This window comes from Alexandromys fortis, unplaced genomic scaffold, assembly GCF_014885135.2.
Source record: "Alexandromys fortis isolate MF-2015 unplaced genomic scaffold, M_Fortis_MF-2015_v1.1 scaffold_60, whole genome shotgun sequence".
Lineage (NCBI taxonomy): Eukaryota > Metazoa > Chordata > Mammalia > Rodentia > Cricetidae > Alexandromys > Alexandromys fortis.
This window is the reverse complement of record NW_026067946.1, coordinates 8,871,159-8,896,777: the sequence shown is the minus strand read 5'-3', so window position 1 is coordinate 8,896,777 and position 25,619 is coordinate 8,871,159.

The window sequence follows — 25,619 nt, the reverse complement described above, 5'->3', positions numbered from 1 at the left end:
CTTCTTTAGTGTAAGTCAGTCAGAAAATAGTATCTCCTGGCCAGGCAGGTGGACAAAGAAAGGCAGTGGTGGCACAGGTGCCTTGAGTAAATGTTAAGTACCCTTAAGTAAATGTTAGAACAGTCTTAAAATTGAACCAACACAATGTCCAACAAAATATAAGTCCTCGTGGCATCTGTAAGCCACTGTGATAAGTCTCCTGAATCAAACATATGAGATAATAAATTTGTGTATTGGGTAACCACATTGAATCAAGATATCCTGATTCTAACACTCAAAAGTGTTCTCACTGAACAGTGACGTAGAATGCAGGACCAGTCGAAAGGTAAAACAATGACTTTAACCTTGACAAGCCTAAGCTCTGTCCAACAGGCATCCAGCGAAATGGTAGTTTCCTGGTCATTTGGTTTACCTTGGGAGAAGAAATCCTGAGCCACAAATCAGAGACAGACAATATTCTATGGCGTGGTATAAGTCAACATGGTGTGAGCCAGTGAGCTGTATGATTCTCTTGACTTATCTGTTTAACCAGCATACCTCAGAGTCCTACCATTGCTCATGTCAGAAAGTCTAAGCACAAACATGGACTCTTTTGGTTCCACCTAAATTCAGTTTCTAGTGATGTCAGAATTCTGCCTCACTTTTCGGTCCTCCCCATTCTGTTTTTCACTCAGTTATGTGTGTTATCAGTCAGGCTTTATGCCAAGTAGGTCAGCAACTCCCAACCAATCCAATTTTAAATAATTCTTTGTTTTGTTTTGTTTTTTGAGACAGGGTCTGACTATGCAGCCCTGGCTGTCCTGGAACTCACTTTGTAGACCAGTCTGGCCTCAAACTCACACAGATCTGCCTGTCTTTGTCTCCCAAGTGCTGGGATTAGAGGAATGTACCACCATGTCTGGCCAATTTTAAATATTTCTTAATGTCAACTATAAAGAACATGCCCCCTATATTGGCATCTATGTAAATCTCAGAAAAGGATCAGATGTCTTTGATCATAGTCTTGTTCAATGTAAGAGTGATCTATAGGTTGGAAGGTGTCCCCTTAACATGACTGTAACTTGAAAATAGGGCCTGCTAGGTAATACAAGTTACATGGTGGCAGGAGGCTGGGTCCCTAAACCCATGAAGCTGGGATCTTATAACAAGAGAAAGAGATATCAGGACTCTTTCGCCATCTGAGCATACCAAAGAAATGCCCCATAAACACATGGACAGATGGGAGCAACCTATAATATAGGTGAAGCCTTAGAATGGAACCTAATTTTGCTGACATTTTGACCTTGAACTTCCTGACCCCAATAATTACGAGAAGGAAAAGTTTTGATGCTTAAACTGCCCAGTCTTTGGTACACTGTCATGACAACCTGGTGTGACTGGTAAGGAAAGGAAGCCATTTATTTTAAATGTTGGAAGCTAGAGAAATGGCTCAAGAGTTAAGAGCAGTACAGGTCTTCTTCTTAGCACTCACAATAGGCAACTCACAACCACCTGTAACTCCAACCCCAGGGGATCCAGCACCTGCTCTGGTCTCTACAGGCATTGCATTTATGTGAGCAGTGCACACAGAGACACAAACATACACAAAATTAATAATAAAATAAAATCCTTTTTAAATGAAAATTAGAATCCGTGTGTGCTATAAATTTTTAAAAAATACAAAGATCCAACCTTTCCTACCTACCAACAAAAAAAACTTCAAGTCTGCACATCTTGTTTCTATCTCTGTTGTTGTTATAAAATACACTAATAAGAGCAACTTAATGAAGAAAGAGTTGAATCTGGCTCACAGTTCCAGGGGTAAACTCGTCCACCATGCTGGAGTAATAAATCATAGCAGCAGAAGCATGAGGCTAGCCTGTCATATTCCATCAGCAGCTCAGAGGCAGAAATCAAACAGAAAGTGAGGCCGAACCATCAAACCTCAAGGCCCATCCCCAATGACATACTTCCTCTAGTAAGACTCTACTTTCCAAAGGTTCCCTATAAACTTCCCAAACAGCACACTAGCTAGGGACCAAATATGCCAATGCCAGCACCTGTGGGGCCATTTCACAATCTACCCACAGTACTATGTGTTTGAGTTAGTGTAGTTAAACCGAGTGTTAGTATCCAGGCCTTTGAAACCATGCCCCACACCCTCTAGCTTTTTCTTATCTACCATAGATATTTTAGAAGTCACCAATTCGTGATGATACAGAAGACCAGGCCAGCCTGGTCTAAGATATCCTGCTTAGAGAAGAGATTCCCAATCCAGAAGAGACAGGGTTGTGAACAAGAAAACAAGTTTCTTTTAGAAACTAGGATTTCTGTATTTGTCTCTACTTGCAGCTAAGTCTAACCTTAAGAGACTGCCAATATGGAACTCAACTACCTACGAAAATAGCATGCTGAGTGAGAAAGTTAAAGAATTCTAAAGTCTTCAGAAGAGTAGCTATCTGATAACTGCCGGACAACTCATTGAACATGGAGAAGTCAAACTGGGGCCTACGTAAAAACTTCACCCCCATCTTTTGCATGGGAAGATACTCTGCAGGCTACCAAAAGAGAAAAATAAACACCCATCCATCCACAAAACCTTTGCTGTAAAATCTGGCCTATATGCAATATATGCTAGAGGCACAAATTTGTGGGAGTAGCCAACCAGTGTCTGATTTGACTTAAGGCTCACTCCGTGTGGTAGAACCCAGACCTGAAACTGCTTGGGTGACTAAGAACCAGAGAACTAGATAGCCCATAGACATAGGGTAAAATGAATACTACTGATCTAAAGGGAAAAGAAGAAAAGAAACAATAAACAGATACCTAGTGATATTCTGCTACACTCATAGATCTGTGGCTTATTCGGTCATCATCAGAGAAGTTTCCTCCTGCAGCTAATAGGAAGAAATAAAGAGACCCACAGCCAGACACTATGCAGAGAACACAGAGCTCTAAATGGGATGTCTTCATCAAACCCCTCCCCTCGGAGTTCAGGGAATCCTCTAGAAAAAGAGGTGGAAAGAATGTAAGAGCTAGAGGGGACAGAGACCACCAGGAAAACAAGGCCTCAATCACTTGAGCAAACCTCAAATGAAAGGAAGGAAGGAAGGAAGGAAGGAAGGAAGGAAGGAAGGAAGGAAGGAAGAAAGGAAGAAAGGAAGGAAGGAAGAAAGGAAGAAAGGAAGAAAGGAAGAAAGGAAGAAAGGAAGAAAGGAAGGAAAGAAAACTAATAACCAGAGAGCAAAACAGATTACAGGGACAGCAGAGCCACACAGCGACGGAACCCAGTTCCCTCATGACATCATCAAGCTGATAAATACCCAAAAAGGGTGCTCTCCTCTGAGTTAATCCAGGAGCCCAGGAAAGGAGTCACAGGACAGGAATAAATGTGTGGGACTGTCTTAAGGAGACAGAGAAAGTGGAGGCGAGTCAAGGTAGGCTGAAGAGCCAACTGAATACAAAACAAGTGAATCTCCCGGGAAGGGAGGCTGAAGAGACATGGCCACAGCTGTCTGGACCAGTGAACTACCAGCAGCTGTCAGAGGCCTTCCAATTCTCCCAGGAACAGGCTTTCCCTGGGCTCCTGGCTGTGCACGGATACTGTCTGGGTGCAGAAAGCACAAGCTCCGGGGAAATGCAGAGAGAATATTCTGAGAAAAGCCACAGTGGCTGTTGGTGAGTCAGGCTCTCCAAGGATGGAGGTCCCCAAGGCACATTCTCAGGGTCATCACTGCCTCGTTTTGACAGCTTTACTCCTCCCCTCTTTGACCTTATTACATAGATTAAAAAAAGCCACATTGATTTAAGCCAAAAGGTATCCTTACTTATCTGAGTCATCAGACATCATACAACAATAAAGTCAATCACAAGGAGAATATAGCAAGTGATATTTGTGTTTGTCTAATGGATTAGTATGAAATATATTAGAAATGTTGACAGAAGGGATGTCATGAATAAATCCACATTTATAGTAGAATGTTCCAGTACCTCTCTCATTGATTTATAATTTAACCAAAAATCATATTAACAATGACACGGATGAATTAAGCATCCTCATTAGTGAATTTTAGTCATTCAAAAGAACTCACTTCGGCCGGGCGATGGTGGCACACGCCTTTAATCCCAGCACTCGGAAGGCAGAGGCAGGCGGATCTCTGTGAGTTCGAGACCAGCCTGGTCTACAGAGCTAGTTCCAGGACAGGCTCCAAAGCCACAGAGAAACCCTGTCTCGAAAACAAAACAAAACAAAACAAAAAAAAACTCACTTCATTGCACATAAAAGACAACACAGGGCTGGGGATTCAACTCAGTTTGTAGAATGCTTGTCTATCACGCAGTATTCCTAGATTCAATCCTCACTGGGGCATGGTGCTGCATGCTTGGAACACCAGCACTCATGACTTGAAAGCAGGAGAATCAGAAGTTCAAGGCCATCCTTGGAGGCAAAGCAAATTGAAGGCCAACCTGAGCTGTATGTCAACCTGAGTTAAAAGAGGTGAAAGGGTGGGGGGGGGAGAGACTTGAAAATAAATACACAAGAACAAGAGTCAATGAAAATGAAATAAGCAATATATACTTTGGGCAAGTGTGTAAAGGAAAAGTGTGTTGCCTACTTTCTTGGTATAATGTATTTACATATGTTTGGCCTTTTTGAAGACTTATATTGACAAATACAGACCAAAAGACAAAAACACATCAAGTATACCTTTTGGTAAAATAGCATATACATAAATCTATAAAGTGATAGAGAAATGTTTATACTGAAAAGCCACACCCTCTCACCACCCCATTCTGAACAGCAGCATTCCTGGATCCCCAGAGCAACCCCACAACCTATCCTGACCTCATTTGCATTAGCCATCTGGTTGTAACCTCTATTATTTGAGATAAGGTACTTATTCTCCAACTCTTTGTTGATCAGTTTTATTAAATTGCATATTAACTTAATAACACCACAGTTTACAAAACTGCAAATATTTAATAAGTTTCCTAAGTACCTTACGAGGCTATGCATAGATAGTATAGCTAAATTTGATAGGGAAATGTATGTATGTATGCAGTATTGTTCTATTTTTTGTTATATGTATATTAGTGTTTTTGCTTACATGTGTGTATGTCCACCATATGCATGCCTGGTGGCCAAAGAAGGCAGAAGATGTTACCCCTGGAACTGGAATTACAGATAGTTCTGAGCTACCATATGAGTGCTGGGAACCAAACCCAGGTCTTCTAGGAGAACAGCAAGTTCTCATCAACACTAGCCATTTCTCCACCCCCAATGCTGTCTTACATATTGTATTTAAAATTTGATTATCACTTCATTAACTTTGGATTAACCATAGCCCTTGAACCTCACTTTGAAGATGAGGATTTTATCTCCTTAACCCTTCTGCATCTCCAATCACCTCAGCTTCATGAGGGCATTTGTATTTTCACATCATCAGACTTCTTTTTCAAGGCTGATCATTCATTTGTTACTGTTAAAGACTTGTTTTTTGACTGGGTGTAGACTTAGAAGTAGAAGCTCTCAGTGAGGCCTGCCTATGTCTCCTGGCGATCTGTTCCTGGTGCTTTCCTTCGGCTTTCTTCACTCTCTTGGCTACAAGTTCAGCCTATTCTGCAGCCTCTCCCCTGTTTTCCTTGGTGCATTTTGTCAGAGCAATACCTTGATGTTTGTGTTTCAGGATGTGTAAAGATTAAAGAGAAAACTGAATGTTTGATGCATTGGTCCTGGGCTTCTTACTATCTTTAAGGTCTTTCTGAGTAAATATTGGTGGACATCAACTTCTTTAGAGAAATCAGAAAGCTTTCAAATTCTGCTAGCTCTTTTGGGACCACTGAGTCACAGGAGAGTTTGATAGTTAGTCCAGAAATATCCTTCTCTAATTTTTTTTTACAATAACCAAGTAGAGAATACTTAGATTGACATCCACAATACATCCTGAACAGACTTTCACTTCTTCTCTCCAGTTATCCTAGATCTATAATAAAAAGTACCCATTACAAAACAGCAACCACACTGCCATCGGTCAAGATGATTTGCCCCATGGAAAACCCTTGTGTGTCGTAGCTACCACTAACTCGGGCCACATAACTGTGCTAATAATCTTCACCAGGGTTTCTTCTTCCCAGAGCAGCTTAAGAAGCTATAGCCATGTGAGTCTCATAGAGAGTAGGAAGCTTGCCATCATCGCCCCTCCAAAGAGTTTCTGACTTCTGGTGGCTGGGAAGGAGATATTTAGCTTCATCTTGACACGGTCTACCACCTAGGAGGCAACATGAGAAAGGATGCCAAACCTTTTTAACTTGCATTTTTAAACAACAACAAAAACTATTGCATGAATTTTCTCCCTGAGGAAATCTAGGCAATATCTAGCCCCTTTTTCTAAGGATCCAGTGACAAACCAAAGTTTGACTCCAGCGAAGTTCAATCGGGGGGGGGGGGGGGCGGGCTTGACTTTATGGGGCTTACTTGTAGAGCATAGATGACCCCAAAGCACTCATTTTGAAAAATCTTCACCCAGCATGTATGATGATCCCTTCCCTTGTTTGTCACAGCCTATAAAATCTAGCTTTGCCCCAAGATGGCAAGGGCAGACACAATTAGGTCAGAATTGCATGCAACTCTCTGGGAAAAGCGGCTGGATATTCGTGTGAGGAACCTGCTTTTTCTATGAGGGGAGGTCAAGTGTCAACCAGTCCAACTGTAATGATCTCTGACAAGCATGCACAACTGAACTCGTGATGATGGTGGCTACTTGGCTCAGGGGATTGTGTGGTACAACATGAGCCTTCATCCTTTTCTCATGGACACGTAGTGAGTTGTCTGTACAGAGGGGCAACTGAGCTAGGACACAGAGGGACAGAAACTGGGGTTGTACTGCCTCATTGCTAACAGAGCTAAATCTCCTCCGTGCTTCAGTTTCTCCATCTATAATGAAAGACTTCCCCTACCTGCTTATCCGGAACCTCTCATCAACATAAGGAAACCTGAAAATACCCAGTGGAATTGTTTTTTTTATTCAAGTGCCAAAAAGGAAAGGACATCCACAGTCTAAAACATAATTTTGAGCTAAAGAATATGCCAACAGTGCCCTCTGTTCATACCTCCGGAGTTCAGTGTGTTTCTGCTCCAGCGGTATGCAGAGAATGCATGTTTATTCAATTCTTTTCGTTAGAAAAAAAAATTAAAATGCAAATATATGCAAATTATGGACGTTATAAATGAGAACAAGACAGAAAAGTAAAACCTTGATTACTGGTTGGCTAGGGGGACATTAGCAGAATCCTGAAATGAAACTCAAAATTCCATGCCTGGAGAATCGTGGCCAAAACAAGCCCGCATTCTCGCCCCTGCACTGCTGAAGTCACCACCTGGATTCTCTATCACTAGTTAGCACTCAGTTATCCCGGCTATATCAACACTACGTGTGTGTAGGAGGTACAGAATCTCAGTTCACAAAGGTTTAAATTCAGTTGCATTTTCTATGTACTGCTATCGGGGTCCTCCCCTCCATTCCCAAGACTTTGTCATCTCTGATGATTTGATAAGAACTGGGGAGAGATGCTGGTTGGGCAGACTTAGGTTCTGGGATCCCATAAGTGAGCAACTCTGTTCATGTCCTTGGCCAGAAACTGAAAATGTCTGTGGGTCTGTCTTACAAGGGTCAGGGATGCCAGAAAGGTGCTCTGGCTTCTCGTGTTCTCCTAAAGAGCACCCTTGCCTGAAAGCCATATGGGAAGGCGTGGCTGGAACTGAACTTTAAACACACATGTCTCCTAGTGTACAGCTATGGAACTGGGTTTCTGGAAATGTGTGGTGTTATTACCTAACCTCAACTCCTGTGGAGTTGGGTGGAGGTATGACATTCTAATCTATTCCAAAGATTAGAAACTTATATACCACTGTATCTTCCATTAGGCCTTAATCCAACAAGGGGCTAGAGAGATGTCTTGGCATTTAAGAGCACTTGATGCTCTTACAGAGGACTGGGATTTGGTTCTCAGCAGCCACAGAGTGGCTCATGACCATCCCTAACTCAAGTTCCAGAGGATTCTACGCCCTTTTTTAAACTCTGCAGGCAGCAGGCAAAAACATATATGGGCAAAACAGTCATAGACATAAAATAAATAAACCCCAAAACAATTTTTAAGTTAATCCAACAATACCTATAAGACATGTAGCTGGGAGTCCAGCCCCACAGGAAAACTGATTCACTTTAAGACATGCCGAGGAATAGTCCTCCCCTTGATGTGATGATATGCTTACTATTTCTAGAAACCTCTCTTCCATTCAATGACTTATTTAGCCTCTGCTGTGTTGCCTGCCCACTTACCTGGTTTACCAGAAACTTGAACTTTTTCCCTTTTTTATTTCTGTCTCTTTCTAAAAAAAACCTGAGTATGCTTCCTATAACACTCTGGGCTTCCTTTTCCTTCTCCAGAGCTCTCCACACAGCTGCTTCTGTCATGCAACTATTTATCTGTCCTGCAGCTGCCCGTCTGCCACGTGTTTGCTCACAGACCTCCATGGTCCAGCCTGCTTTCCTTCCTGGGCTCTACCCTAAAGTGTACGGCTATCTTTCTGTCCTCTTCTTTATCTTCCTCTTGGCTGCTGACAAGATAGACAGTTTGTCTTCCCTGCTGTTTTTCTCCCAGACTCTAGTAAAATTATCATCAAGTTTCTTCCCACAGTCCTCTCTAAGTTCTTTTATTCACAAAGCCAGAACCTAAAAGAGGGGACACTAATGTCTCTGGTAACAGATTGAATCCAAACAAGACAGAGCATAGTATAGAAAACATGCTGCTGCTACCAGGGTATCCCCTGGCAAGATTGCAATACCTGTGGGTCAGTGAAGGGCAAAAAGATAAAACACCACAGAGATGGTTTTAGGTTTCAGAATCTGCTTTACTGCACATGAATAACAGCATATACAGTAGAAGCCTACTGACTGTGGTTGGTTAGCACATTGCCTTGGACTGGATAGTGAGCGCTCATACCACCACAGCCTCTATGTGGAGAAAGCACATTAAAGAGACATGGAGGGTGAAGACACATTCTCAGGTCAGCCACTGGCTTCACAGGTTGCTGCAGAGTTCAGTGTTCTGACTTTGGGAGCACGGTGTGCCATGCTTCTTATTTAGAAGCTGACAGTGATAGGCAGCATTTTCTTCAGACTTGGAAGCATTCTCAAGAACGAGAGTGTGGTTCCTTCTGTATGCTGTGAATATGTTTTAGTATCACTGGATGATAAAGAAGGTGCTTTGCTTCACAGAAGCTTCTCAGTTTCAGGAGGTCCCATTTATTAATTGTTCCTCTCAGTGTCTGTGCTACTGGGGTTATATTTAGGAAATGGTCTCCTGTACCAATCCATTAAAGTGACAGTTTGACTTCTTCTTTTCTGATTTGTATTCCTTTTATCTTTTTTGTTGTCTTAATGCTCTGGCTAGAACCTCAAGTACTATATTAAATAGATATGGAGAGAGTGGACAACCTTGTCTTGTTCCTGATTTCAGTGGGATAACTTTGAATTTCTCTTCATTTACTTTGATGTTGGCTGTTGGCTTGTTTATTATGTTTAGGTATGTTTCTTGTATCCCTGTTCTCCCCAAGACCTTCATAATGAAGAGGTATTGTATTTTGTCAAAGGCTTTTTCAGCATCTAATGAGATGATCATGTGATTTTTCAGTTTTTTTATATGGTGGATTACATTGACAGATTTTCATAATATAATGTTTTGTTTGTTGGTTTGTTTGTTTTGTGAGATGGGGTTTCTCTATGTAGCCCTGGTTGTTCTAGAACTCACTCTGTATACCAAGCTGCCCTTGAACTCAGAGATCTGCCTGTCTCTGCCTCCCTAGATTCTGTTCTTTTAACTAAACATTATGTAATATATTCTTTATAAAGTAAATAAATTAAAATAGTAATTAAGTCTACTAAAACAATGTGGTGGTTTAAATGAAAATGGTTCCCATAGGCTTATAGATTTGAATGCTTGTTTCCCAGATGGTAGACTGTTTAGGAAGGATTAGGAGGTGTGGCCTTGTTGGAAGAGATATCACTGGGGGTAGGGGTTGAGGTTTCAAAACTGGGCCACACCAGGCCCAGGCTAACTCAATTTCTGAAGGCTGCCTCTGGATTAGGATGCAATATGTATTTTCTAAGATTTTTTCCCCAAAGCAATTATCACAAATAGGACATCTAAATACATATAAAATCCTAAAGAGTTGCTAACTGAAAGAATGAGATACCTCACTGTGCTAGATAGTTTTATGTCAACTTGATACAAGCTAGAACTATCAAGAAGGAGGGAACCTCAACTGAAAAAAATGCTTCCATAAGATATTAATTAGTGATTGACAGGGAAGGGCTGGGCGTCCCTGGGATAGTGGTCCTGGGGTCCATAAGAAAGTAGGCTGAGCAAGCCTCTGGGAGCAAGCCTGTAAGCAGCATCCCTCATAGCTTCTGTATCTCCTCCTGTCTCCAGGTTCCTGCCCTGTTTGAGTTCTTGTCTTGACTTCCTTCAAATGATAAATAGTGATATGAAAGTGTAAGGCAAGTAAACTCTTTCCTCCCCAAGTTGTTTTGGTCATGGTGCTTCATCACAGAAATAAAAACACCAACTAAATACTAACTAAAAACACTAACTCACATAAAGTAAAGAGGAAACCCCCCCAAAAAAGGCAGACCCCAAATATCTGCGTATAAATTCTATCCAAGTCTCATTTTCACCCTCAAATGTGGCTGCTTGGGGAAAAAAATGTAAAGAACTAAACTAAAGCTAAAAGGACTAGGCAGAGGCTTCATTACTGTCACAGAAAAACAAAACAGAACTTGGGTTCAAGTTTATTCAGAGAACTGTTGCAAATTAGTCAAGAATGCAGTCTAAAAACTACTAGACACGTGGAGACCTTATTCAAGAGAAAAAAAGATCAATGAAAACTGAACTGAGATGACTCAAAAACTAGAAATATCAGGAGAAATAGTTAAAGCTGCCACCAAAATGGCCAGGTGGAGACTATTGGGAAGCCCCTAAGGGAATAATGCAGGTGTTACGCCCTGAAGTCTAGTAGGAGGAGGATCACAAGGGCATAGACTACACCTGATCCTACTGAATATGCATGCAGGGCAGGAGCATTTCCATAGGCTTTAATTTGGTTATTTTAAAAGATGGAGGAAATTGAATGTCAGTTAAGGATATTCCTACTATATATTGGAGATTAAAATGTAATATCGTCGGTCTTGGAAACCATCATAAAATAAGAAACAAAGCTTGTTAAGTTTGGATCAATAAAGTAAATGAAGCAAAGTATTCATTGCATAGTCTAGAAAAATGATAGGCATTTCTTTTATTTTTCATGCATACTTTGAAGTTTCATAATAAAACGGTGAGAATAAAACATCTGTGATGAAGTATGAATCATCATTTTGATTACAAACTTCTTATTTTGATTAAAACAATACCCCTTAAAGATCCCAGCTCCTATAATCATCCCCTCCAAAATTTGAATTTCAAATTCTATTTTGGATTCCATTTTTTTTTAATTCCCATTGAAGGATACCTTCCCTGGGAATTAGGTGATTTTGAGAATAAGAAAGAGTGCAGGGAATAAACGTTCAGTTATAGAGGATACAGTAGATTTCACACATTTTTACTCCAAAGAACATGTGGTATGCACTAATGTGGCATATATGTTCTCAGAGAAGCTTCCTAGAGCTTACCTTCTCTTCACTCCGTACTATCGAGTCTGGAAGTTAGGCAAGAGGAAAATGCTGTGGTGATTTAGTGATCTGTGTGGCATAATTTATGATGGCTAAGCTCATCAGTAAGAACACTGATGGGGAACCTTCTTCTGACAATGGCCTTTGAGAGACTGGACTAGGTTGGACATGACCTTGGATACCACAAAGGTGCACACCCGCTGATTGCTCTCTTCTGCTCTCACATCTGGATGCTGGATTCTGTTCCTTTTCCCTGTTATTGCAAAGGGCTGTGATCTGTGAGTTCCCCTAAATAAATAACTCCTTTATTTATGTTATTTATGTTGGTGTGGGATTACTTTATTCACGTTTGCCTTCTGAACATAGCATGAAGTGGAAGCAGCCTTGAGCAGCAATTGGCACACCAAGTCCCACACCATCAGTGCCACCAGTCGGTTAAAGTCACTAAAACTATAGCAGCTATTCCACAATAGGGAAGGATATGTTATATCTTTTGCTTGTAGTTTTTCTTTGTTCTTGAATTCATGAACATTTTATATGATGCTAGCAAGGAATAAATAGAAGTTGACCCTCAATGTCAAAACCATATGAGTGCACAGTAAGTGAACTCTGCAATCTATGCTTCTGCCACAAAGGAAATAAGTAAAGGAAACTCATTTTACCTCATCTGCGTCAGAGGTTAGGTCTGCAGAGGGGTCACACTCAGGAGCAACCCTTCCCCGAGCTACATCATTCTCAGGACGTCAATAACTTCAGGCAAGGGGAAAGAGCACAGATGTTATTATTATTTGAACCTGTACAGGTCCCAGTTCTTTAAAATTTCTAACTCTTTAGAATAATGGGTCTTATTATATACATAAAGTATCACCTTAAGGGAGTAGTGTCATATTCAGAGACACCATGAAAAATGTATCCTCTCTCTCATCAGAGAGGTGTGAAGAAAAAGCTAGGAGAGAAGTAGTAGAGGGTACACCACTACTGAGAGGCTGCTCACTAAGTGTTGTTCTGATGTGGGCAGCAATGTGAAGGGCAGTGTGAGAATCAGACCTTAGGAAGTATTTGCAGTGGTGATGAGAAACTGTCGGTACGAATACACAAAGCCCTGGAGTATAATCCGGAAAGCAGGTACTTAAACACCTTTCAAGGAGCCAAACGGAAGTCACTACATGTAATTACAGATATCTAGAAGATACAGAGATGAAGGTAGAACTTGGGAATGTATTAGAAGGATAGAGCAAGCATCAAAGAAAAACAGAAAAATGTTTGTGGGAAACAAGAGGCAGAGAATGAAGAAATTAGAGAGGCCTACTTCAGAGAAAGAGCCATACTGAAATACGCCAGTGTGGAAACCAGGAGAATCATGGGGGAGGGAGAACAGGAAAACCATTTAAAATAAAAAATAAAATCAATGTGTTTAGGAGAGTCTGGCAATGGCCCCATGAAACAGTCTAGAAGTGGGGTAGATTTAAATAAAAGGAGAGGAAGAAGGAAGAATCTCAGGTGTGATAAACAAAGGCTCGTCCTGAACATTCCAAACTTTGTAGCTGGGGAAACAGGAAAGTGAGAATATGGTGATGAATGTTAAAAACCTGAAGAAATGAAAAGAATTTTAACATTCAGTATTTAATAATTACTTTCTAATAAGTCTGTGATGATCAAGCTGGATCATGAGTGTGAGTAGACTACCAAGAATTTATATGTGAAATAATAAGATACTTTCATGATTGTAAGACTAACAATAATTTGAATAAGATCCATTATTCTGAAGCTACTGAAACATAACTCCAGCACCAGAAACTTAAGAACAGTCCTTGATGTATTTCCATCGCTCAGCTCTAAAGTGAAGCTATTAGCTTCCTGCTAGACATGAGCTCATTCAAGGAGTGAAGAATTAAGCAGCCCAGGGGATAGAGGGCCCACCCATGGATAAACATCTAAAATCACTCTTATCCCCAAAGGAGTGGATATTCCAGACTAGGATAACATGCACTCCATGCCTCTTTAAATAATAGCTCAGTCCGTCCTAGATGGCATCTGTGGAATCAAGTTCCTACTTTCCCAAAGTAGGCTATGCTTTCTTCTTCTTTCTGTGGTTAGCAACTCCTGCACATTGTAACATAGCCTACGGCTAACCCCCTCACAGATACATTTCTCAGACTCCCTTGCGGCTATGTGTCCCAGAGGGCTATATCCTGTCTAACAAGAAGAGAAAGGATATTTTGTCATATAGTTGTTTCCTTCAAATTAGTATCTTTTACACTTGCTGGACTGTGGTATGGTATGGTGGATACAATTATAGTATCTGTTTTAGTCCACAAGTAATGCAATAGGTATGAACTTTTCCTTTTTATCAATTAAATTTATTCATTTATTTTATATCCCAACCAAAGTTTCCCTCCCTCCTTCCTTCCCATTCCCTCACGTTGCCTCCTCTTGCCCCCTGCCCAATAGTCTCCTTCTCTGTTTCTGTTCAGAAAGGGGAAAGCCTCCCATGAGTATCAACAAAACATGGAATATCAAGTTGCAGTAAAACTAAGCTCCTCCCCTTGTACTAAGGCTGGTCAAGGCAGCCCAGTATGAGGAATATGTTCCCAAAAAACAGTAAAAGCCATAGTAACAGGCCCTGCTCCCACTACCAGGGATCCAACAAACAGGCCAGGCTACACAACTGTCACACATATGTAGAGGGCCTAGGTCAGACCCATGCAAGTTCCCTGGCTGTCGGTTCAGAGTCTATAAGATCCAATGAGCCCAGGTTAGTTGTTTCTATGGATTCCCTTGTGATAACCTTGGGCCCCCTGTTTATACAATCCTTTCTCCCTCTCTTGATCAAAATTCCCCAAACTCAGACCAAACCTGGAAACAACCTAGATGCCCCTTAATCAAAGAAATAGATAAAGAAAATGTGGTTTGTTTACACAATGGAGTATTACTCAGCTGTTAAAAACAATGACATCAGGATATATGAAGGCAAATGGATAGAACTAAAAAAAAAAATCATCCTGAATGAGACTGTTGATTATCCCAGTTGTCATCAGAGAGCCTTCATCCAGTAACTGATGGAAACAGATGCAGGGACCCACAGTCAAGTACTGGGTGTGAACTTTTCGATTCATACCTAAGAAATGCAAATCCTTAAATATATAAGAAATGTGAATTAACATCATTATTTACACTTAATCTCTATTTCCATATCCCATCTCAGTCTGGTCAGTTCCTTGACTGATCAGAATGTTATTCACAGTTTCAGGTGTTTTCTGTTTTTTCTCCCAGGTCTTCTGAGGGCTCATGCTCATACAACATCTGGGAGTTGAGGGATTCGTGAGTGTGATCATCATAAAGATTTTCAGACATTAGCTGAATTGTAAATTGTTTGGACATTAGAATTTCTGTGGTTTTCAGGTCCAAATGGTATTGACTAACAATTACACTTCTGCCCAAGAAGCCTTTCCCTGAGAGGACTTCTCAGCTGAGGACATATTGCTGCTACCGAACAAGAAAAATGACATTATGATACCTGATTCAGTATCCTGCTTCAGGCCGTTGAGATTCCCACTGAGTTCCAATTATTGCTCCTCCATGGTCTAGTGGTACCAAGAGGCTGATATTCTCCACCAGTAAAACAAAAGAAGCAAGGATTGCCTCCTCTTTTCTTTCTTCTCTCAGACAGGGTTTCTCTATGTAGCTCAAGCTTGCCTTAAACTCAAAGTGTAGCCCAGACTGACCTCACTCAAACTCACAATTCTTCCTCAGCCTCTCCAGGACCAAAATTATAAGTAGGCATACCACATGCTGCTCCCCTCTTTTCTTGACCCTACAAGTTATCTAGTATCTTTTCTACCACTTCCTTCCCTCACACCATTTTAAATTAAAGGCCAAGATCTTGCCAAGTGCTGTGATAATCTACCTGGCTATATTGTACCATATTTAGCAAAATGTAACCCTACTACAATTTCAACAACATAATTCACAAGCCACTATTTAGTGCAATTAAATTAACACATATGCCCTAATGGGCTTTTTCTCTAGGCACCATATGTTGTAATTCAATTACATGTACATATTGACCAAATCACTGCTTAGTACATTCTAGCTTTTCAAATAACCATGAAAATAGCCTTATCCCCAAGACAGTCATGCTTGGTTATGATGTTTGTTGGTGTTGAGAGCAAAAGGAGATTTGCATTCAGACTCTGAGGACTGTATCCTAAAGCCCACCTGCTTTCCCCAAAGTGTGAGACCCCAAGCATGACAAACCCAGTGATGTGAAGAGAAAACAGAGTGTCTCCACTCTTTGACCTCACAGGCATGATTGACTCTGCCCCCTTATTCCACTTTGACCTATGCTATCACCAATACCTGCTCCCTTTCTCAAATCCCAATTCAAACCTCTACCTGGCAACCACAGCCTCTTACTCTTTGAGAAGACTTCAATCCCTTCCGCCAGACTTGCTAACCACAAACCACTTTCTCTCTCTCTCCATTAGCTAATTATCCATTAGTCTTCCTCTTGTTGTTTCATCCTTGATAATAGAGCCCGTTGGAATTATTCCCTTGCAAATACACTCCACTCCCTGGCTGCTTCCTGCCAGTCATTCTTGCCTGAGAAAACCCCTGCCCACTACGATTCTACCTTCTTCCTTTTCAGTGTCCCGTCCTGAGCAGCTGAACATTGCTAGAGAGTTCACAACTGAATTTGTTCATTTAATGAATATTTCTTAATCTTCTATGATTTTTCTAGACTTCTTCAAGCACATGAAAATAGGGCAACATAAAACAGTTTTTCTATAAAGCTTACTTGAAGTGCATGCATGTACTTGTGTGCACTCAAGAAAAATCAACAAGTCTGGGCTCTTTTTCCAGTGCCTGGATCATCATTTCATTGTCCCCTCTACTTTCTTTCAAAATTCCCATGTTCCCTCCTCCATTCATAGCCTTATACGATGATGGTCTTGTCCATTCTTTAAGGGCAGAAAATAGCGTAAGCTGGCAAAGCGCCTGCTTCACCTATTTCAATGTGCATTCGTTCACGCTTTATCACTTCCTGACTTCATAGAATACCAAACCCTCCACTTGTGCCCTGAACAAAATTCCCTCTCACCTTCTCAAGGACATTGCTTCTTCAGTTGCCACCTCCCTGGAAGAACATTCCCATCATGTGAAAACAGACTCTCTTAAAGCCTGTCTTTGGAAAGCTTTCCTTTTCCCTTCACCTAACCATCCCGGCCTTCTTAAAAGAGATGCTTACCAAACCGTCAACCTATCTCCATCTACTCTTACGCTTACTCTAATAGGCTCTCAATAGACACCACTCTACCACTCACCAGGCCTCTTATGAAGGCCAAAATCTATTTCCATGCTGCTCAAGCTAGCACCTGCTCCTGCCTCCTTATTCTACTTCTTGCCAGCCTTCAACCAGTCTGTGCCCCTCCTTCCTTAAATACTGCTTAATCTCTTGGGTTCTGCCATCCCTAGGATTTCCTCTGGTCTTGCTAGTTAGTCATTCAAGATTTCCTTTGTCACCCTTTCCCTAATTCTCAAGCTTGCTGATTCTAAGATCTAGTATCTACTCTCTCCACATTTTCCAAGGAGCTTGGGGTGGCTTCAAACACTATAGTACACGTGGCTCAGCAACTCTCCGATTGATGTCTTAGCTCAGACTTCTCCTTTGAGCTTCAGAAACTGAAAGTTCCACCCAAGCCACATAGAGGGATGGACATGCATTAGCTTTATGCAAAAGCTAATGGTTTATGAATCTAATGGTTTTTGAATTTCTGGAATTTGTTGTTTGGAATTAAAATACCTGCTTAATAAGTGTGACTATGTCATATATCAATTTAATACACATTTCTTACTCTTTGGTTTCTGCTAGTGATTTATTATTTCATATAATAATGTAATAATGTAAATAATGTAAAATAAATTCATATTTATTTTACAATATAAAAATAATGTTAGACAAAAGCAAATTCAGAGTATTTTATTTGAGTTCCAAATGTGTTGTAAAGCCTCTGAGGCAACTTGTGATGTCAATCATGTGCTTGGCCTGGACCTGCAAATGAGTAGAGAGTGACGTCAACAAGGCACTGAACCTGGACAGTGGTACAAGCAAACGTTCTACCAAGGAAACAAGAGAACCTGGAAGATGATCAGTGTTGCTGTCAGTCATCAGAAGCCAACAACGACCAAAAGAGAACAATCCCCAAAGCAGATCCTCTTGCATCTGTAGGAGATGTTGCCTTCAGAGCTCAGTGTGGACCATTTGAATGTCATCGAGCCATTAAAGCAAAGTAGAAAGGCCGGAAGAACCAGGCCATCTCCAGATAGTCTGATCCAACACAGATTTCTGAACCCCAGGGACACCATGATGTCTAGGAAGTAATCACAGCAAATTAAGAGGTACACTGAAAACTGCAATTCCTGCAGCCGGCATTGGTCTCCAGAAAGGGCCTAATTCTTTTCCACTACAACTTCCGTGGGTCACACAACGAAGTCTTTAAGAGTTGAACTAATTACGGAGTTTTCCCTTGCACACCATATTAACCTGGCCTTTTGGCAACAAACTGACTACTGTTTCTTCAAGCACCTCAGCAATTTTTCCCAGGGAAAGGGGGGATGCAGAAGATGCTCTCCAAAAGTTTGTTGAACCCCAAAGCACATATTTTACAGTATGGAAATAAACAAACTAGCTCTCACTGATAAAAAGGTGCTGATTGTAGTGGCTCCTATTTTGATTAATAAACATGTGTTTAAGCCTAATTATGACTTGAAGTTCATGGTCTGAAACTGATTCCTTTGGTACAAACCTAACAGGTTGACTGATAGAGTGCACACTTTACCTCTACTGCCAAGGCCCCAGCCATTTGAACCACTGCCCCAGTGTGATCTTTCCAAACGGCTCCAGAGACAGTTCCAGACAGTCTGCACACATACGCCAGAGTGGTATCATGTGCTTTTTCTCTTTAAATTCTTCGCCAGGTCTGGTGAAGCATTCCAATAATCCTAGCACTTGAGCAGTAGAGAATATCAGGAGTTCAAGGTAAGTCTTGACTACATGAAGATTTGGAGGCCAGCCTGGGCTATATGAGACCCTGTCTCATATTGTTTAAAAACAATAAATGGAGGGGGGACCTCAAATGGTTTCCCTTTCTGTGGCATGAAAAAACTATCCTACCCACATGGCCACAGGGCCTGCCTGCCCTGGATTTCCCTGGCAAGAATTCCCTCACCTGTTGCTCTATAATCACGAGGTATTTTGCCTGATTTTCACGGAGTCTAGTCCTTCATCTAGTATGTCCCCTCCTATACCTATGGATGTCTCTTCCCACCCTTGTGGGGAGATAAGGCAGTTGTCCCCCATTTTCCACCATTGCTAGCTTTGGCTTCTTTTCTAACACAGCAGGCTCTCCACAGCCATGAGTTTCATATCTACGGATTCAACGAATCCCAGACCACAACTACCCCTCCAGCTGCCTCTGTAATGTGTATGTACGGGCGCCTTTCCTTGTCACCATCCCCTAAGAACTGCAGTCTAGCAGGTACTCACATTGTACCAGGTAATATGAGTATCAAGGGGGGATCTAAGAGTGACAATCAGATGGGTGAGAGCCATGCGAATACCACAACACTTCATATAAAGAATTCGAACAGCCGGGTGATGGTGGCGCACGCCTTTAATCCCAGCACTCGGGAGGCAGAGGCAGGCGGATCTCTGTGAGTTCGAGACCAGCCTGGTCTGCAGAGCTAGTGCCAGGACAGGCTCCAAAGCCACAGAGAAACCCTGTCTCAAAAAACCAAAAAAAAAAAAAAAAAGAATTCGAACATCTGTAGATTCTAGTATCTGCGAGGAATGGTGGGAAGGTGTCCTGGAAACAACCCCCTTCAGACACTGAGCGATGACTGTTTTTATTGCAGTCTGCCGTGATTTTTAATAATTTGGCTGTTCCCTTTGTGCGTGTTCCCCTGTCTCCCATTCAGATGCTAATCTGTGGATGTAACTACATCTGCTTTGCCTCACTGCACTCCCAACACGGATCCAAATACTTCACCCAACTCTGGACCACACTGCAGGATGAATACATAAAAGACTGGAAAGGTGAATCAAGTGTGGGCTCCTACGGTCCATGTTTCATTTCCACAGCTATTTAAATCCTTGGGTGACAATGGCCTATTTACTTATGAATACTAGCTGCCGCTTTGTGTTCCTTTGGATACAAGACCGCTTTAATTGAGCCTCTGAGATATGCGACTCTCTGGATTTTTCAATTATTTTTGCTATGCCTAGAGCATCCTTTTTTAAAAAACACAATTAATAACTGCTCTAAGAAAGCGAATGATTTTGAGCCTTCGGAATCTATGTTTGAGTCTCCAAGGTGATATGATGAAGCCAACGTGGTAAAATAAAACAGACTAGAGCGCCCTGCAATCCTGAAAGCAAACCCTATTAGAAAAAAAATAATCCACTTTCTGAGCACGTGTGCTGGGAACTGAGTTGAACCCTTAACACGCACACGGCATGTTTGTAGCCCAATGAGAGGGGCCTGGTAACAGTCCCATTTCAGGGAAGAGATAAGAAAACTGAGGCTCCAAGACTTGATTAACAGGATGAGGTTCACCCAGCTGTCAAGCAGCAAAGCCATATTCCATCACCAATCACCGGGCTGGTGAATAGGCCCTTTTCAGTTCAGATGACGGGAGATAATGCAGAAGGAAGACAAAAAGCCGCTAGGCCCCAGCCTTGTATCTTGCAATTATCCCATCCATTACCAAAAGTTGGTTTTCTACAGTGAGTGGCTGTATTGTTTTTTCCCAATTTATCTCTGCCATTGGTATGTAAACCTCATAGTTCTCATTTGCACAAAGGTCCTGGGAAAATCTTTAGCAGGGCTCTGTTTAGGCCTCGAAAGCTATTCTTTCCTTTCCAAAGCGTCATGCTAATGGGAACTGCACTCTTTCGCCCTGGAAATGTGTTCACCGGATCATTTTTCAGAACAGGTCTCATGGAGAAGACATGGGACCAAGAGCTTGGGAGCAGATGGGCCTCTCACAGACTGCTTCCCTCAGTCCTCAGCTGCAGTCACAATGAGGAAGCCTGGAGATGAATGGGCACTAATGAGCCTAGAAACGCCATCAGTTGTAAGTGCATTGCTTTCCCTCATAGTGCTCTGTCTACAAAGCACCTGTTACCTGCCAACTCTCCTTCATTCAAGACAGCAGACACAGAGATTAGCAGGCTTTGCTCCAAGTCCCCACATAGAAAAAAAAGGAGTTCTAGAAGATACTATGACCATTACGGGTGCAATTTTAATCCAGATATAGTGGGTCATGGCCAAATTTATCAACTGATTTCCTTCTTGGTCTTTCTTAGTTTAATTATCAGTAATGGTAGCTGCCACTCACAGGTGCTTTTCCACTGAAGATGCTACATTTGTTGGTCAGCTTTCCATTGCATAGAGACATCTGAGGAAAAGTCAGGTTTTTGCCCTACAGTCATGGTACTTCCAGGCCATGCTCAGCTGGTTCTAAGCTCTTGTGTCTGTGGTGTGTCAAGAATATTGACAGAACAAAACTACTTGCCTCATGACCAGGAAGCAAAGGAGAGAAAAGGAGAGGGTAGATGTCCTATAATACCTTTTAAGGGCACACCCTCAAAAACGTAAAGACTTCCATCTCTCAGAGACTCTACCACTTCCCAGTAGTACCCTCCGGGGAGCAAACCTTTACCGTGTGGACACTTATGCCAAAGGATAGCAGGCAGTCTCTCAAGGCTTCTTTGTGTTTCTGTGGTTTGGATCTTGCATGTATCACAGATACCCATGTGCTGTGACTTAGGACCCAAATGCCACTATTAGGAAGGAGAGCCTTCAAGGGGTAGAGACGAGTGGGAAGTCTTTAGGTAGCTCAGGTTACATCACAGTCACTCACTTCCTCTTCCCTTTTGTTTCCGGCCATTAGACCACAGAACTCTAGCTTCCTGCCAGCATCCCTGGACTCATTCAGAGACAAGGCCAGACTTCCCGGTGACTCCCGTCTCCACCTCCTAGAAATGTAGCTGGGACTTGTGTTCAACTGCCCTTCCTTATCCTGCTATTCCCAGCGCACAACTCTGAGACCTTTATCTCAGGCAGACTGTCTGCCCTCTGATTTCTCTGAAGGCTTATAGTGAGGGGTTTGTGACATGGCAATACACCCACCAGGGTGCTGGGGTAGCATAGCAGAGCCTGCCCACTTTGAAAGAACCATAAAAGCATACCGGGCGCAAGGGTCATTTTCTTTTAGTTCCCCAGCATTTTTCTGTGATGTGTGGACATCATTCAAGGTCTCTGGGAATCAAATAAGCAGTCTTTTTTTTTCTGTGTTCAGACTTTCTATAGTGCTGCAATTACAGCTGGCCATGCTAACCAAGAGCTGAGGGTTCTGAAGGAGGCCTTTCTGGGTGTCTTGAAAAGGGAGTTGGAATACTTGCTGGGACACCACATTCAATGTTCCAAAGAATCCGGAAGAAAGAAGTGTGACATTATAGCTATAATCTCTTCAGTGAATAATCAACTCCCAAGCTAATGTTTGACACCCCAGAACCCATAAACCATCCAAAACTTCCCCCGTTGTATTTACATTTATACTTTTCCTGAGTTCTGAACCTAAAATAGTTAAGGGAGGAGGTTAAAAACCCATTTCAGTTGCTTGCCAGTAAAAAAGAAAAAAAAAATGGCATCATTGAGCCAATGGTTATTTTTGGAAAATCCACTCTCCTCTAGAGATGATCAAATGGCTTTTCTGCTTGATCAATTTTAAAATGTAGACGTAGGGGAAGTGTGCTTTAGTCAGAGGCTCTAACGCAGGACCCCTCTAAAAATTCACATTTTAGAAACGGGCTGTCTCACGAAGGATATATTCTTTATCCAAATGGCCAGGCTATACACTTCACTTCTGCCTGGTGACCAGGGACCGGGTGTGCAATGTCTTTTCTCAGTTCTTCAAGATGTCTCTTTCTCAGAGTGCAGAAGGGTCACAGAAGCAGCCACCTTCTCTCTGGCCCTGAAACAAAGCAAGCAGCAGCATCCCCTTTCCCTAAGATGCTCCACACAACCAAGGGAGAGGACGCTGTCTGCCCATTCCTGGACAGACATACAGTGTTGGCTATGTACTGACTGTTGAGAATATCTTGCTGCGTGGGAACCTTGAGTTTGTGGAGAGAGTTTAAACTGGGGTAGCCATCAATGGGGGAAGAAAACACATATGTTTTTCTCTATAAAATATAACAGTGAGCATAAAAAGTCATATGTCCAAAGGATTGTTAATAAAATTTTAAAATAACTACTAATAGAAACTTTGGTAAAAATTCTATTAATAAAAATTAGTAAACTTTTGCTTTAAGTTTGTATAAATTTAGCATTCCTTGGTGAATTTTACAGTGATTCTTTATTTTAAGCATAGTATACTTTGGCTGTTCTGAATGGACAAGCTGTATCCCTAAAGGTTAGTTTCCTAACCTTTCTCATCAGTGGCTATTTGCTTTGTAAAAGTGTTTATTCCCTCTCCAGCAGAGTCATACTGGCTATACAAACCACACTTAGAGCAGGTCCTATGCCCGGCAATAGATGGTCAACACAAAACAAGGTCAATGGTAATTTTGGAGGAGTTTTTTTTTTGTCTCATAATCCTTTATCCAGGAGTATTTTTTTTATCTTCTAGATATTTTGTTCATATTATGGTTTCTGATTTTGGATTTTGATGAAATTTCTATGTGTGTGAATCTGTGCGTGTATCTTTCTTGTGTTTTTTCCTTAGCTATTTTTTCTGTTTATTTTTTTATTTTACCTTATTTTATTACTTTTTTAGATGCCTGTTTGTTTTCAAATGAAAAAGAGAAAGTAATGATGTGTACTTGGGTGGATAGGGAGTTAAGGAGGGGAAACCACAATCAGAATACATGGCATGAAAAAAATCTATTTTCAAATTAGAGGAAAAAGTAGTTATTCTCTCATGCACCTTATGACCATTTTATGAATAACATCATATATACTGGGGAAGGGAGTGGTCACTGCTCCTATATAATATTATCCAAGTAAAGAATTACCTACCTCTTTCCAAGAAATGCATTTTTGTTCTATTCCTATTTGCCTGCCTTGTTGCCTAACTAAGATTATAAATACAATTTTTGTTCACATGAAAATATGACAAAACTGAAAAAAAATATCAAAAAGTGTTGTTAGCCAAAAGGTGTGGTACCATTAGGGTGCTGTCATGGGCCCATAAACCATGGCAAAAGCCTTCGCCCAGCATGATCCACTACATAAAGGAAAGTGGACTCAGCAATGACAGTAGAAAACAGATGTCGGACAGACAGAATAATCTGGTAACAGTTTCCTCTGGTTTCCCTGCAGATAATCAGAACCTAAGTGGTGGAACCCACGCCATGAGGACAGAGGAAGATGGCGCCAGCCAAGGATGGTGAACATGTAAGGCATAGGAGCTAGCATCAGAGGTCAGAGGTCATGGCATGGTGGAGGAAAGAGGACAGAAGGGATGAGTCCTAGATTCTCAGCATTGCTCTGCCCAGAAATCTTGGTGAGATAAAATTACACACAACACAGTCAGCAACTGAGAACCATACTCCTCCCTCAAGCCAAGGGTCCTCTTAAAGAAAGATATCTTAACAACAACAGGATGGTTCTGGTTAAAATGCAAGGAGAGAGAACCTTTCCAGCCTCAGGCAGAAGCTGAGCTGGCTTCAGTCCTGTGCTGGCTTTTTGGCTTTTCAAGGAAATAAATGAAAGGGGAATGGTTTCTTCTCCATCGGAACCTGAAGTGACAGAAGCACTCTGTGAGAGCCAAATACTGCATTACTTCCTGGGTGGCTGAGAGCCCTGTTCCTTGTCACCTTCATTCAAGTGTTCCATCTTTCCATAGACCTCTTCTGAATGGCCCCTTTGTGACATTACATACCAGGAACATCTGTGAGTCTGCTGGGAGCACTAAGTCAAAACACAAGGTGCCAAACGCTGATAGAGACCAGAGGGGAAGATCCTGGGTTTATAAGCAGTGGCCCTCCCCCAACAGGGAAGGAGACCTGCGCTAGTCTTTAAAAAACAAAAAAAATAAAAAGGCTAGCATCTGAGATTCCTCTGGAAGGAGACACAACTTCAACAATCAGAGACAGGAAGAAAAGAAAAACACCCAAAGGCTTGGAGAAAGAGAAGGTGAAGTGTGGCTAGAGCGTGGAACAGGGGAGCAGTCTCCGCTAACGGTGACACAAGGCGGAAAAGTAAACAGATCTAACCAGTGGGGACTCTGAGGAAATTAACCCAAAATAAATCTGTAGGTAGACACTGAATTCGTTAATTATGGGACTGATACCACCAGAGGTCAACCACAAAAAAAGGAACACTGGAGAGCAGGAGAAAGAATCATTGTGTGTCCATCTCAGGCAGTAGCATTCTGGAGAAGGAATAGAGGCATACAGTAGTGGAGCTGCAGAGAGGTTAAATCTCCTAGACGATAACTCTGGCAGAATGAATAGCCAACTGTCCACCGATATATCCATCCTCTTTGCTGTAAGAAATTGCAGCTAGCTACACTAAAGAGGTGAGTCTAATTCTCTGCTGGATCTGGACTTTGTCACCTGAAGCAAAGGCAGTATATGTGGAGCCAGACAGGTGTGTGCTCAGGACAGTAAGTGGTAGGGAGGGGAGACCCTAGTGTCACACGGTCAGAATGGCATCCTTTGAGATATTGGTGTAACCTTGATGGGGCAGCTCAAGTATGTTGTGGGGATTTGCAAACTACATACAACCTGTGAGACAAATTTAACTGGATGTCTATTTATGTAATTGAAGTTTTATTGGAAAAGCCTGATTTTGTGCTACAAGAGTCAAGTGGTTATCAACAGTGACAGAGACTCTGGACCTATTG